At 45.0% G+C, this 12,548-nt stretch overlaps 1 long non-coding RNA gene across 1 annotated transcript in view; it reads right to left on the reverse strand.

Moving 5' to 3' along the window:
• LOC135981763 (uncharacterized) overlaps nt 1-11,928 on the reverse strand; it is a 31,521-nt gene extending 19,593 nt beyond the window's left edge. Inside the window, exons 1-2 of the long non-coding RNA XR_010598923.1 lie at nt 11,826-11,928; nt 11,395-11,588 (exon numbers count right to left, since the gene is read on the reverse strand). This is a non-coding gene — a long non-coding RNA (uncharacterized LOC135981763). The remainder of the gene's footprint in view (nt 1-11,394; nt 11,589-11,825) is intronic.
• Between the last annotated feature and the right edge of the window lie 620 nt (nt 11,929-12,548).

Here is a 12,548-nt window from a genome sequence, read left to right on the forward strand (position 1 = left end):
CAGAAAAGCTGGAGCCGGCCCTGCTGGTAAGGTCCAAAGTATCTAGAAATAACTTCCTCAGAACAAAACCAGTGAAGGAGAGAGATGCAAATCCTTGGCTGTTCCTTCATTTACCCTAAATCTGTAGTAAATCACATGACCTGCCTTGACTTCAGTCCAGTCTGAAAACATGTTTGTCTTAAGATGTCATAAAGACAGAGGAAATATCATTATCCCATATGCTCTAACCCTGTTTAGAACTATCCATTACGATGGAGTATAGGACTAGATCAAGGCCAGTTATTTGTTACACTCTGATTAATGGGCAATGACTGTAGATGTTTTTTTTTCTTCAGAACCCTCCACAAAATGTGTACATTAAGTCATCTTTTCCCATGCTCTGGAGTGCTGTTATTCCCAGGCGTGTGGGACATGTTGGTGTACAACTGATTTTTGGAAGACAATAATAAAAAGATGTTGGGAAGCTGGAGGAATTCCATTATGTAGTTCTCCTCTCTCAATACAAACTCTTCTATGCTGCAGCCGTTGGAGGATGACATATTGCATCATCTGAAGACATGAGGCCAAAATTTTCATTTGGATGATTACATTTAATGTGCCTGATTATATCTGTGGTATCCAGATTAGCAAAATTGTCTGTCTTGCATATGTGCATTTAATAGTGAACAGATAAAACTGCAATGAATCTATTACGAATCAGCTGATCTGCAATAAAAATGAGACAAGAAGTTTCTTCAACCCAGACCTCTCTCTGTTCTAGCTATCACAATTGTGACTGCTTTCTGCCATGGATAAGCTGATCCATGAATCAACTCTGTGTGGAAAAAATGAATCATCCTGTTGACCTGGCTCTTCCAGTTGTGTGTGTCTTGCTGTTTGTGATTTCTAAGCAAATTTCCTGATTTGCTATTGATGTTCCTACTGCAGGTCTCAACGTTATGAGGATTATAACTGATATAATCATAATCAATATCACTTTCACTTAGTACTGCATCTAGCAGCTGCTGCATTAACTAGTCATGTCAATTATGCTTGCATTTCCAACCTAATGAGACATTTGGATGTATAGGTAGCTGACTGCATCTGCATGCTGGGCAGATAGACATCTAAAGGCCATTGCTTATGACTAAAAATAATTGCAGGTCCAAAACTGCAGTCACAATTCAATTACAGTGCCATTTGGGTGCGCAAAAAAAAGGCAAAGCTTTAAAAGTGTAGATTTATATCCTTTAAATCTGTTCGGTCACTATCGTGGCCTTAAGCCCTTCCTATCAGTGAATTTAAAATAGACACAAAAAAGAGAACAAGTTAGTAGCAGATGGAGGAGCACAGCTGAAGTGCAGTATTCATCAGATGTGATATATATATATATAAAAGGTGTTAAGTAGATTCTGTTACACTCAGACTCACACCTACTTATACCACTTACCATTGTATAAGGGAGCCCGTGTTGCTGTAATTTATGCCCAGCAGCTGGAAGAACCATTAAGTTAAAGTATGGTAAAGGCTGCTCTAATTTACATGTCCTTAGACCCTTTTACTTTTTTTTAAACTACACATTCCTCTCTTTTGGGTCCTCGACATGAGAGTTACATTATGTGACTCCCTCTAGACACACTTGTTATTTCCAATCCAGTTCCAATCCACCCAAGTAGGGGTGCTGATTCACCCACCCACCCCCCATCCCCCGGCTTAAAGTGGTTTCCATCATATACAGGGTTTGGTTCAATGGCTTTCGGCACCCCCTCTATAAAAAATTTTCCAGCACCTCTGCCCTACAGGAAAAGAAGTGATGTATAGCAATAGCATTTCTTAAGTATTCAGTTCACATTGTTACTACTGTATCCCATGCACCACTGTATCACTAGTGGGTGCTTGTTAGTGTTCCTTCCACCTGTTAAAGAGGAGTGGTTCTCAGCACATTTGCATGGAAGTCCACCCCACTCCCATTGTACAAGCCATTAATTAGTAAGTCCAACACGTCAACATTGGTGTTTGTACCAAAATAGGATGAAATATTGAAATATCTTGGTTTTGGAGTGGGAAGTTTCACATTTTTAATTTGAAACATTTTGGACTGCTTCATTTCTGGAGAAATTGAAATATTTTGTTTTGGATTGTTATACCAAATCGAAACATTTCAGCTTGGATCAACATTAAGCTTTGTCCTTGTGAGCTGCAGGGTGCCTCATTGGAATTATAATATGGGTGCCTTCTGCCTTTCTTCTCCTCTATGGATTGGGTTCCTTGGCTGGACGACATCTCCCATGATGTACCATGTCAATTCAAACTGAGGGGAGACTGATGCTCCATGGAAGATGTAGTCCAGCCAAGGAACTCAGTCCATAGAGGAGAAGGAAGGCAGGAGGCGCCCAAACTACAGCTCCCTTGAAGCACTATGGCAGCTCAGGAAAACACAGATTGATGTCAACCTGAACCCAAAATGAAATATTTCATTTAGATTTTCCCAGCAAAAAAATATTTCAACAGAAAATTCCTAGCTAGCTGTACAGCCAGGTAAGTGTGTATGCTTTTCACCTGGCTCTTTTATTAAACCATGATTGTGGTTGTTGAAAGACACACTAGTGGTTCTTCTCCCAATGACAAATTAGCGCTGTCACACTAGTAAATTAAGTCACTATGCCACTTTGCTTCTTCAACACACAAAGTTAGTGCCCATCCATGGTCATGCATGTAGAATAGCACCTCTATTGAAAAGATCATGCAATGTTTTTTGCCAGAGACTCAAAACATCTCCATATTTTCAAGTTTATTGTGCCTTTGACTTGAAATAATTAATAAGCTGAAAATAGATCACAAATGTTTTAATATTCTCTAAATGGTGTAATGGAGGGTAGGGAAGAAAAGTGGCAAGCAACAAAAGGTTATTTGTTTCAAAATATTGTTATTTTCCATTGATTTTTAACTAAGGTCCCTATAGCTTCATAAACCTTTGTGTGTATGCACTTTTCTCAATTTTAATCAGGCTCAGTTGTCAACCAGACTTCTTCAAGTGGTTATTTTCCTACTTTCAGGTACTACACTCTGTTTCTAGAATGTCTGAGGAAGCCATTCATTCTGTCTGTGACAGATTTGCAGCTTGAGTCCTGCCTTACCTAGATAGTTACAAACACTGGGATCAATTCTCTGTTATCCTGCATGGTGTGCAGTCATCTTCACCATTGCCAAGTGGGTGTAATATGCTACTAAATCAGAATGATAGCATTTTGCTCTCACTTTAGATTGGTCTAAATGACTATACAGGGTGCAGGCCAGAGCAGAATCAAACTTCACCCCACCCCATGCTACTAGCTCTTCAGTTTTAAAAATCATTTCATTGGAGCTATTATTTTTCATTAATAGAACAACAAAATAAAAGAATCACTAGAAGGTCTCTATGAGACAAAGTGTGTGTGTCTCCAAGGCAAAAGACTACATCTGAACACAAAATGGCCACTGGCTTTGCAGCAGGAAGGTGACTTTCTCTCTATTTACAAATCCATTGCATACTAAGGTTATGAAATAAACTACATACACCACCATCAGAATGGAGAAGTCATTGTTGGGCTGACTGGTTTTTTTGGAGCTGGGGACATGTTCTCTGCAGCACTTTACAGGTTGTCCATATTAAAAAGTAGTTCAACAGTCTGAAGGGTAGGAAAGAAGGATTGAGTGAAAGCAAATGAATGTGAACTAAAAATACTCAGATATAATGTTCATCTATAAGGTGCAGAAAGTGTGTTTTGAATGAGTTAAGAGGAATGAGAGCAAGCTTATTGTGGGAAACCTGTGTGACTGGAGGACTAAAAGGGTCTGGAAGAAACTGGTTTTACAGTCATGTCTGGGCAATTATGAAATAAACAGATTAAAATCCAGTGGAGGAGACATGCATTCATAAGTTAAAGTAGATAGAACCTTTAATGTCTTTAAGGGATCAGATAATTACAGATGTAACTCCACCAAGGGTTAATTTGCTCCTACACTTCTGGCCTTGAGCCCAGCCTCTCTGAGCAAGTTCACCCCTTGAAAGAAAAAGGGAAATAAAGAGATAAAAAGGCATTTCACCTTTGACAAATTGGTGATATCAGTTATTAATATGTAAAATCAGGGGCAGCTCTATGTATTTTGCCGCCCCAAGCACGGCAGTCAGACGGCTTTCGGCCGTACCCACCGCCGAATTGCCACCGAAGCCGCAGGACCGGCAGACCTCCCACAGGCGCACCGCCGAAGGCTCCCTGACTGCCGCCCCCACAGCGACCAGCAGGCCGCCCCCTGCAGCTTGCCGCCCCAGGCATGCGCTTGGTGCGCTGGTGCCTGGAGCTGCCCCTGTGTAAAATAATCAGTGGGGTAGATATGGTCAGATGAGCAATGAATGGGGAAAAATATGTATCACATTCCATAGTGTAATCCAGCCCAGTGAGGTGTTGTCACCATCTGCCCTGCAACCTTGGGTGCCTCACAATGCTTTGCTGTTGTAGCTCTCGACTTGGGCTGCTCACAATCATGTCTGTGTATAGCAACAGTGACCCCAGCAGCCAGTCAGTGGCCTTGTCTACACTACGAGAGTAGTTCGATTTTACTTGCATCGAATTTTTGGAATCGATATTGCAAAGTCGAACGTGTGTGTCCACACTAAGGACAGTAATTCGACTTTGTGCGTCCACACTAATGGTGAAAGCGTCGACATTCGAAGCGGTGCACTGTGGTCAGCTATCCCACAGTTCCCGCAGTCCCCTCTGCCCATTGGAATTCTGGGTGTAGCCGGCAATGCCTTCTGGGTAACAAAATGAGTCAAGGGTGCTTTTGGGAAACTGTCGTCATCCGTCCATCACTCCCGCCCTCCCTCCCTGAAAGCGCCGGCGGGAAATCAGTTCGCGCGCTTTTGCAGTCATTGACAGCGCGGACGCCACTGTACTCCGAGCATGGAGCCCGTTGCGACCATCACTGCAGTTGTGGCCGCTCTCAACGCCTCGCAGCTTATCATAAAGGTTTCCCTGAGGCAGATGCAGAAAAGTCAGGCGAGGAGGCTACGGCACCGCGGTGATGTCCTGAAGTCTGAGAGTAGCACAGACCTGTCAGAAAGCAGGGGACCCAGCGCCGAGGACATCACGGTGGCAATGGGTCATGTTGATGCCGTGGAACGGCGATTCTGGGCACGGGAAACAAGCACTGAGTGGTGGGACCGCATAGTGCTGCAGGTCTGGGATGAATCCCAGTGGCTGCGAAACTTTCGCATGCGGAAGGGAACTTTCCTGGAACTTTGTGAGTTGCTGTCCCCTGCCCTGAAGCGCAGTGACACCCGCTTGCGAGCTGCACTGAGTGTACAGAAGCGAGTGGCCATAGCCCTGTGGAAGCTTGCAACGCCAGACAGCTACCGGTCAGTCGCGAACCAGTTTGGGGTGGGCAAATCTACCGTGGGGGTTGTTGTGATGCAAGTAGCCAAGGCAATCGTTGATGTACTGCTGTCAAAGGTAGTGACCCTGGGAAACGTGGAGGCGATCATAGATGGCTTCGCAGCGATGGGATTCCCAAACTGCGGTGGGGCCATAGATGGAACTCACATCCCTATCCTGGCACCGGACCACCAGGCCACCCAGTACATTAACCGAAAGGGCTACTTTTCCATGGTGCTGCAAGCACTGGTGGACCACAGGAGAGGTTTTATCAACATCTACGTGGGATGGCCGGGCAAGGTTCATGACACTCGTGTTTTCAGAAACTCTGGTCTGTTTAGACGGCTGCAACAAGGTATTTACTTCCCGGACCACAAAATAACTGTTGGGGATGTGGAGATGCCTATAGTCATCCTTGGGGACCCAGCCTACCCGCTAATGCCCTGGCTCATGAAGCCCTATACTGGCGCCCTGGACACTGACAAAGAACTCTTCAACTACCGGCTAAGCAAGTGCAGAATGGTGGTGGAGTGTGCTTTTGGCCGTCTCAAGGGGAGATGGAGAAGCTTACTGACTCGCTGTGATCTGAGCGAAACCAATATCCCCATTGTTATAGCAGCTTGCTGTGTGCTCCACAATCTCTGTGAGAGCAAGGGGGAGACCTTTATGGCGGGGTGGGAGGTTGAGGAAAATAGCCTGGCTGCTGATTACTCACAGCCAGACAGCCGGGCGATTAGAAGAGACCAGCGGGAAGTGCTGTGCATCCGGGAGGCTTTGAAAGCAAAGTTCCTGAGTGAGCAGGGTAACCTGTGACTTTAAAGTTTGTGTACTGAGAAGCTAAACCTGCCCCCGTTTCTTTACCCAGTTAATGTTGACTATCCTATCCAGTTACATACCCCCTTCACCCCCCTTCCAACACACGTTTCGAAATAAAAATAGTTCAACTTTGTTAAAGCACACCGTTTTCTTTAATACTGTTTTCGCGGGAATTTTTTAAAACTGGGACGCAGACTGTGGTGCGGAGCGGGTGTAGTGTAGTGACGCGAATGCAGCTTCTAAACTCAAGGATTGACAGGCTCCGCTGCGGTGGGATGGTTGTTTCAACGGAGCCTGTCACCCCTCCTGATCGGGACTGTGTGTATGGGGGGGCTATGTGACTTTGTGGCAGGGGGAGGACGGTTACAGATCCCCTGCTGTGTGGCTCTGTGATCCTGCCTAAGGACCGCTGCTTAAGATCTGTAACTGCCCTCCCCTGCCACAAAGTCACAGAGCAACCCACCCCCCACCACAGAACATGAAAACAACCTCCCAGACTAACCAGGGTAACTAGTCACTGCATCACTGCACTTTGTATGTGCCCTGCTGCTGTGCCTGCCCCCGACTATGTACCCTGCCAAAGGTGACTGTCCTGTCCAATTACCAACCCCCTTTCCCATCCTCCTCCAAAAGAACATGATTGAAACAGTAGTTAACAGAAACGTATTTTTTATTATCAACTACACATGGCATTGGGAGGTGAAACTTGGACGGGGGCTTGTGTCAGGCGGGAAGGAAAGAACTTTTCAAATTTTGGGAAATGAGAGCCTTCTGCTACTAGAGCTCTCTGCAGGGGTGGAGTGAGACTTAGCAGGGACTCTGCCGCTTCTCCTTCTTTGCACTTTGGGTGAGGTGGGTATGGGACTTGGTGGCAGGGGAGGGCGGTTAGAGATGGACTGCAGCGGGGCTCTGTCCTCCTGCCTCCGTTCCTGCAGAACATCCACAAGGCGCCGGAGCGTGTCCGTTTGCTCCCTCAGTAGTCCAAGCAGCATTTGAGTCGCCTGCTGGTCTTCCTGCCGCCACCTCTCCTCCCAATCCATGTTGGCTTGGTGCATTCGGGTCAAGTTCTCCCGCCACTGGGTCTGCTGTGCTGCCTGGGCTTGGGAACAGGCCATAAGCTCAGAGAACATGTCCTCCCATGTCCTCTTCTTCCTACGCCTAATCCGCGCTAGCCTCTGGTAGTGTGATTCCAGGCTAGGTTGTGAGACAGTCGCAGATGGGGCTGTGGAAATGGGAAAAAGGGAGTGAATTCCTCAGAAAGAAAAATGTAGTTGTGAACAAAGAACATAGTCTTTCTCTGTGAACAAGACCATGCACAGCACCTATCACATGCGCACTCAGCACAAGGTCGAATTTTCGGCCTTCGCATTCAGTGCCTGGGGTCTTGCACAGCACATTTGAGAAGCGGGGCAGCACAACGGAATTTCTGTTGCAGGCAGACATGGTAAGCCGTACACTTGTGGCAGTTTAAAACTTTTATATTACCACTGGCCTCATTTCACATTTAAAGCTATGTCAGTTCCTGCAGCCAGCAATCCGGCAAGCGGGAACTCTGCCCCTGTCCCACCCCCTCGCGGCTGTCCCCGGGAACGATCCCTTTCGGCTGCCCCTCTCCCGCCTCCACCACGTGGCTACAAACCAGCGGTTACAGTTCTGTAAAGGAACGGGAAAGCAGTCCCAACACTAACATTCCCCTACCTAATTAAAAGCAGGTCACCATGGGCGACATCACCCTGATGAGGATCTCTGAGAGCGACAGACGGAGAATGCTCCGGGAAAGCCTCCAAAGACCAGGGCCGTATGCCGCCCTGCTATGCAGAGCAATGATTCCCGAGTACTTGATAGTCTCGTGGTGCGGCAACGTGTCGTACTTCGGAGGACCCAATAAGGCCGCTCTCCCCAGGAACCTCATGCAACGGCTTTCAAATTACCTGCAGGAGAGCTTCATCGAGATGTCCCAGGAGGATTACTGCTCTATCCCCGGACATATAGACCGCATTTTACTGTAGCTGCAGTAGCAGGGAATAAACAGTAGAGCGGCTTGTGCAGGACAATCACTGAAAACCGGACATTGCTAGATTTTTTTTCAAAACTTGCACTGCCCATGACTAAACCGTTAAGCGCCTAGGGCACACTAATCATGAACAACCCATTCTTTTAATTGTTAATATTCCTGTTTTGTTAAAAATAAATGTTTAGATGTTTACAACACTTACTGGCTGATCCTTCACCAGATTCTGTGTCCGGGGTAACGGCTGGGGACGCTTCGTAGGGGATCTCTGTAAGGGTGATGAAGAGATCCTGGCTGTCGGGGAAATCAGCGTTGTGAGCGCTGCCGACTGCCTTGCCCTCCTCATCTCCTTCCTCATCTTCCCCGTCCGCTAACATGTCCGAGGAACCGGCCGTGGACACTATCCCATCCTCAGAGTCCACGATCACTGGTGGGGTAGTGGTGGCGGCCGCACCGAGGATGGAATGCAGTACCTCGTAGAAATGGGATGTCTGGGGATGGGATCCGGAGCGTCCGTTTGCCTCTTTGGTCTTCTGGTAGCCTTGTCTCAGCTCCTTGATTTTCACGCGGCACTGCGTTGCATCCCGGCTGTATCCTCTCTCTGCCATGTCTTTAGAGATCGTCTCGTAGATCTTTGCATTCCGTCTTTTGGATCGCAGCTTGGAAAGCACGGACTCATCACCCCACACAGCGATGAGATCCAAGACTTCCCGATCAGTCCATGCTGGGGCCCTCTTTCTATTCACAGACTGCACGGCCATCACTGCTGGAGAGCTCTGCATCGTTGCCAGTGCTGCTGTGCTCGCCACGATGTCCAGACAGGAAATGAGATTCAAACTGGCCAGACAGGAAAAGGAATTCCAATTCAAATTTTCCCGGGGCTTTTCCTGTGTGGCTGGTCAGAGCATCCGAGCTCGCACTGCTGTCCAGAGCGTCAACAGAGTGGTGCACTGTGGGATAGCTCCCGGAGCTATTAGCGTCGATTTCCATCCACACCTAGCCTAATTCGACATGGCCATGTCGAATTTGGCGCTACTCCCCTCGTCAGGGAGGAGTACAGAAGTTGAATTAAAGAGACCTCTATGTCGAACTAAATAGCATCGCAGTGTGGACGGGTGCAGGGTTAATTCGATGTAACGGCACTAACTTCGACATAAACGCCTAGTGTAGACCAGGCCAGTGACACACCAGCCACCTTTTGGCTTCCAGCAGCCTTGATTACTACCTGCAGGGTGACTCCAACACACTCCCAGTCCCGAATTTTCCCCAAAACATGTGTTCTGCACTGTCCAGTCCTCTCCTGGGTGGTTCAGATAATATAGATCCATTGTTCCTATCAGGAGTCAATATATTGGTCTGTTGCTCCTTTAAGGGGTCAAGCTAGAACAGTTTGCTACTTGAATTGGAGTTACCAAACAGTTCAGTTTAAACACAACCGTGGATTAGTTCTGATTAAAGAGTAAAACAAGTTTATTTAACTACAGATTTTAAAAAGAACAGGAGTACTTGTGGCACCTTAGAGACTAACAAGTGCTTCCCTAAAGTGCCTGTTATTCTGCTCCCCCCTTTTGCAAATCACACGGTAGGGAATGGGAGATTCCTTACATTCCCTTCCCATTCTTGTGCAGGTGCATAAGGCAAAACCTAGCCCTGAATCTGTTTTCTACCTAAATTTTAAACTCAGATGGTGTCTTGCTGCATTTCTATAACACTGAAATCATTGTTGTCCTTATGTAAATAATAATGACAAAAATGGTCCTATACATTGTGTGCACAGAATGGCACCTGAAGTGTGAAAGCAACTCCAGTGTTAGTACATCTTCGAAACATCATTGTTTACAGATTCCAGATTCAGTGACTATTGTCAAGAACCTAACTCCCTTTTATTTGCTCTTGGTGTGATTCCATACACTGCTTCAGGGTAGCTGAGAACATAGCTACTCTGAACTGGCAAGCATGCATACAATACCAGTCCTTTAGGTAAAGTCCTGTTGGATTACATTACAAAGTGATATTTTTGGCTCCCTTCCACCAAAGCCTAGTATTAACAAATGCTGAGATTAACAAAGAATTATCACCATGGTTGAATACCTTTTGACAAAAATTAACACACATTATACAGCTGATCAGGAACTTTGTATAAGCTGTTAAAGGCTATATGCATCAAAATTATTAATTTGTGCCTTAATGCATTTCATCATCTTAAAGAACATAAATAAACTTCTTACAATCTACTAGCCCTTAGGCCAGTAGTTTCCATAAAGTCCTCTTTAGAGGTACCCAGAATAAGATATCAAAGCTTTAGGAGATTAGAGTATTGGTAAAGCATGGGGTCTATGAGAGAGAGATCTTGTGAATTGAACTGCAGAATCAAAAAATTTGAAAACTACTGCCTTAGATCCACCTGGAAATATTGGGGTGAGTATTCAGAGGCCAATAGATAGTAGGGAGGAAGTAAACAAAGGCAAATATGGAGTTGGTGGGTGCAATGAACATAAGAAGGCTGGATACAATGAGACATGGCCTTGCATTAGAGGGGAGGAATAGGCTGGAATTCTGGAGGGAAGTAATATAGAATTTGTGGGCCTGGATGGGAGAAAAGACTTTTTGTTGAAGTGGAGGAGAGAGAAAGATGACAGCTTGAATGATTTTTTGGGAGGAGAGAAGAAGCTTAAAAGGAATTTTGGGGTAGAAGTGGAGTTTTGGGGGTAGATAAGAGAAACATTTTTGAAGGGGACAGAGCATGCCTTAGATCCCATGAAGAGTAGGGGGATTTTGAATGTTCACCCTTTAGGTGAACAAGAGTTTACTTCATTGCCCTTCTCCAGTGCGAAAAACCCAACTCCCATAGAAAAGCACGTGGAGACCCAGAATTCAATCACTGAGGATTTTCAGCAAGGACTGCACAGGGGTCAATCTCCCCACAACCAAGTTCAAAAGAACAAAAGGAATGAACTTAAATCTTAAGTACTAGCTTGACAAAAATCTTATGTTAAAGAAACATAATAAATAACTGAATTTTTACAACATAACATGGCTACTTTATAAGCTACATACATTATCTTCACAGTTATACATAAACATAAATTAAAAAAAATAATCTAAGCAAGTCAGTCCCCACAAAAACACAGTGAGAAGAAACTCAGAGTTCCCAAAAGCTTAGGCTAAGTTCACCTGAGTCTCAGTTAGAGTCTTCGATCACCAAATCTATACAGTCTGCTGACTCAAAAGCAACATCTTCCCTCCACTCGCTTGTAGATATTTTCAGCTGGAATCCATGCAGACTCTTCCTCCTCCTCTGCTGAAATCACTCAGCTGGCTAGTTAGCTAACTAACCATTCAGTTAACTATGTAGATTTTTAAAAGCCCTGTTACAAGGAAAGACAACCGAGAATATCAAAATATAAATGACTTCCCCCATTATAACATTTAAATAATAGAAGAGTTGGTGACTCATACTAGTTGACACAATTTAACTAAAACAGTTTGGCTAAAATCAAACATTCAAAGTATAGAATTAAAATACATTTTTCATTCCCAGTTTTTACTTTCTACAATGAACACTGCCAGGGCGTGCCTGTTGGAGGGTTAACAATAGCACTAACCTGCTGCAAAATGCTTCAGAGTTAGGGAAAACAGCCTGCTTTCTGGTCCTGTGGCTCTGTTTCTCCCAACCCACACAGTGCACATGGCCTTTTGCAAAGCAGCTGCCTTTATGGAGTCCAGCAACAGGGAAACTATTGAGCATACCCAAAACCACCAAACCCAATCCCAGAAACATCTAAGTGTGGAAAGCTAACTGTGCATCTGCCTAGCAACAATGACCCAGACAACTCATTCCTACCCACTCCCCAGTAGATCTCTTAGAGAGATCTCCTTATTAGGCATGTGGGTTACAAGCGCACCAGACGATGACAAATGACAGATTTGCAAAAATTCTTCTGGGGGAGGATCCCCACTGATCCCCAGTACAAGGCCCTTGACTTCCCTTAGTTAAATATGTTTAAACTATACTGTCCCTAGGCTTTCTTTAAAATTGGTAATTGTGAAAATGCTTATTAGACATTATAGTAAAAATCTTTCTTCTGACCCATACAATATCAACAAACAGTAATTAATTTTGTACAAAAACAATTAGAAAACAATACTTGTTTCAAAAACATACATCACTACTATATTCACAGGGAATATAATTGCCTTCTACCAAGCTTTGAAAATAGATTTCAATGACATATGCATACATATACAGTAAAACCTGCCAAGAGCCACCACTCATGGAGTTAGCAAAAGTGATTGCTTCTAAGAGGTGGTCTCTCTTCCAAGGTTTG

This window comes from Chrysemys picta, chromosome 2 (genome assembly GCF_011386835.1).
Source record: "Chrysemys picta bellii isolate R12L10 chromosome 2, ASM1138683v2, whole genome shotgun sequence".
NCBI classification, from domain to species: domain Eukaryota; kingdom Metazoa; phylum Chordata; order Testudines; family Emydidae; genus Chrysemys; species Chrysemys picta.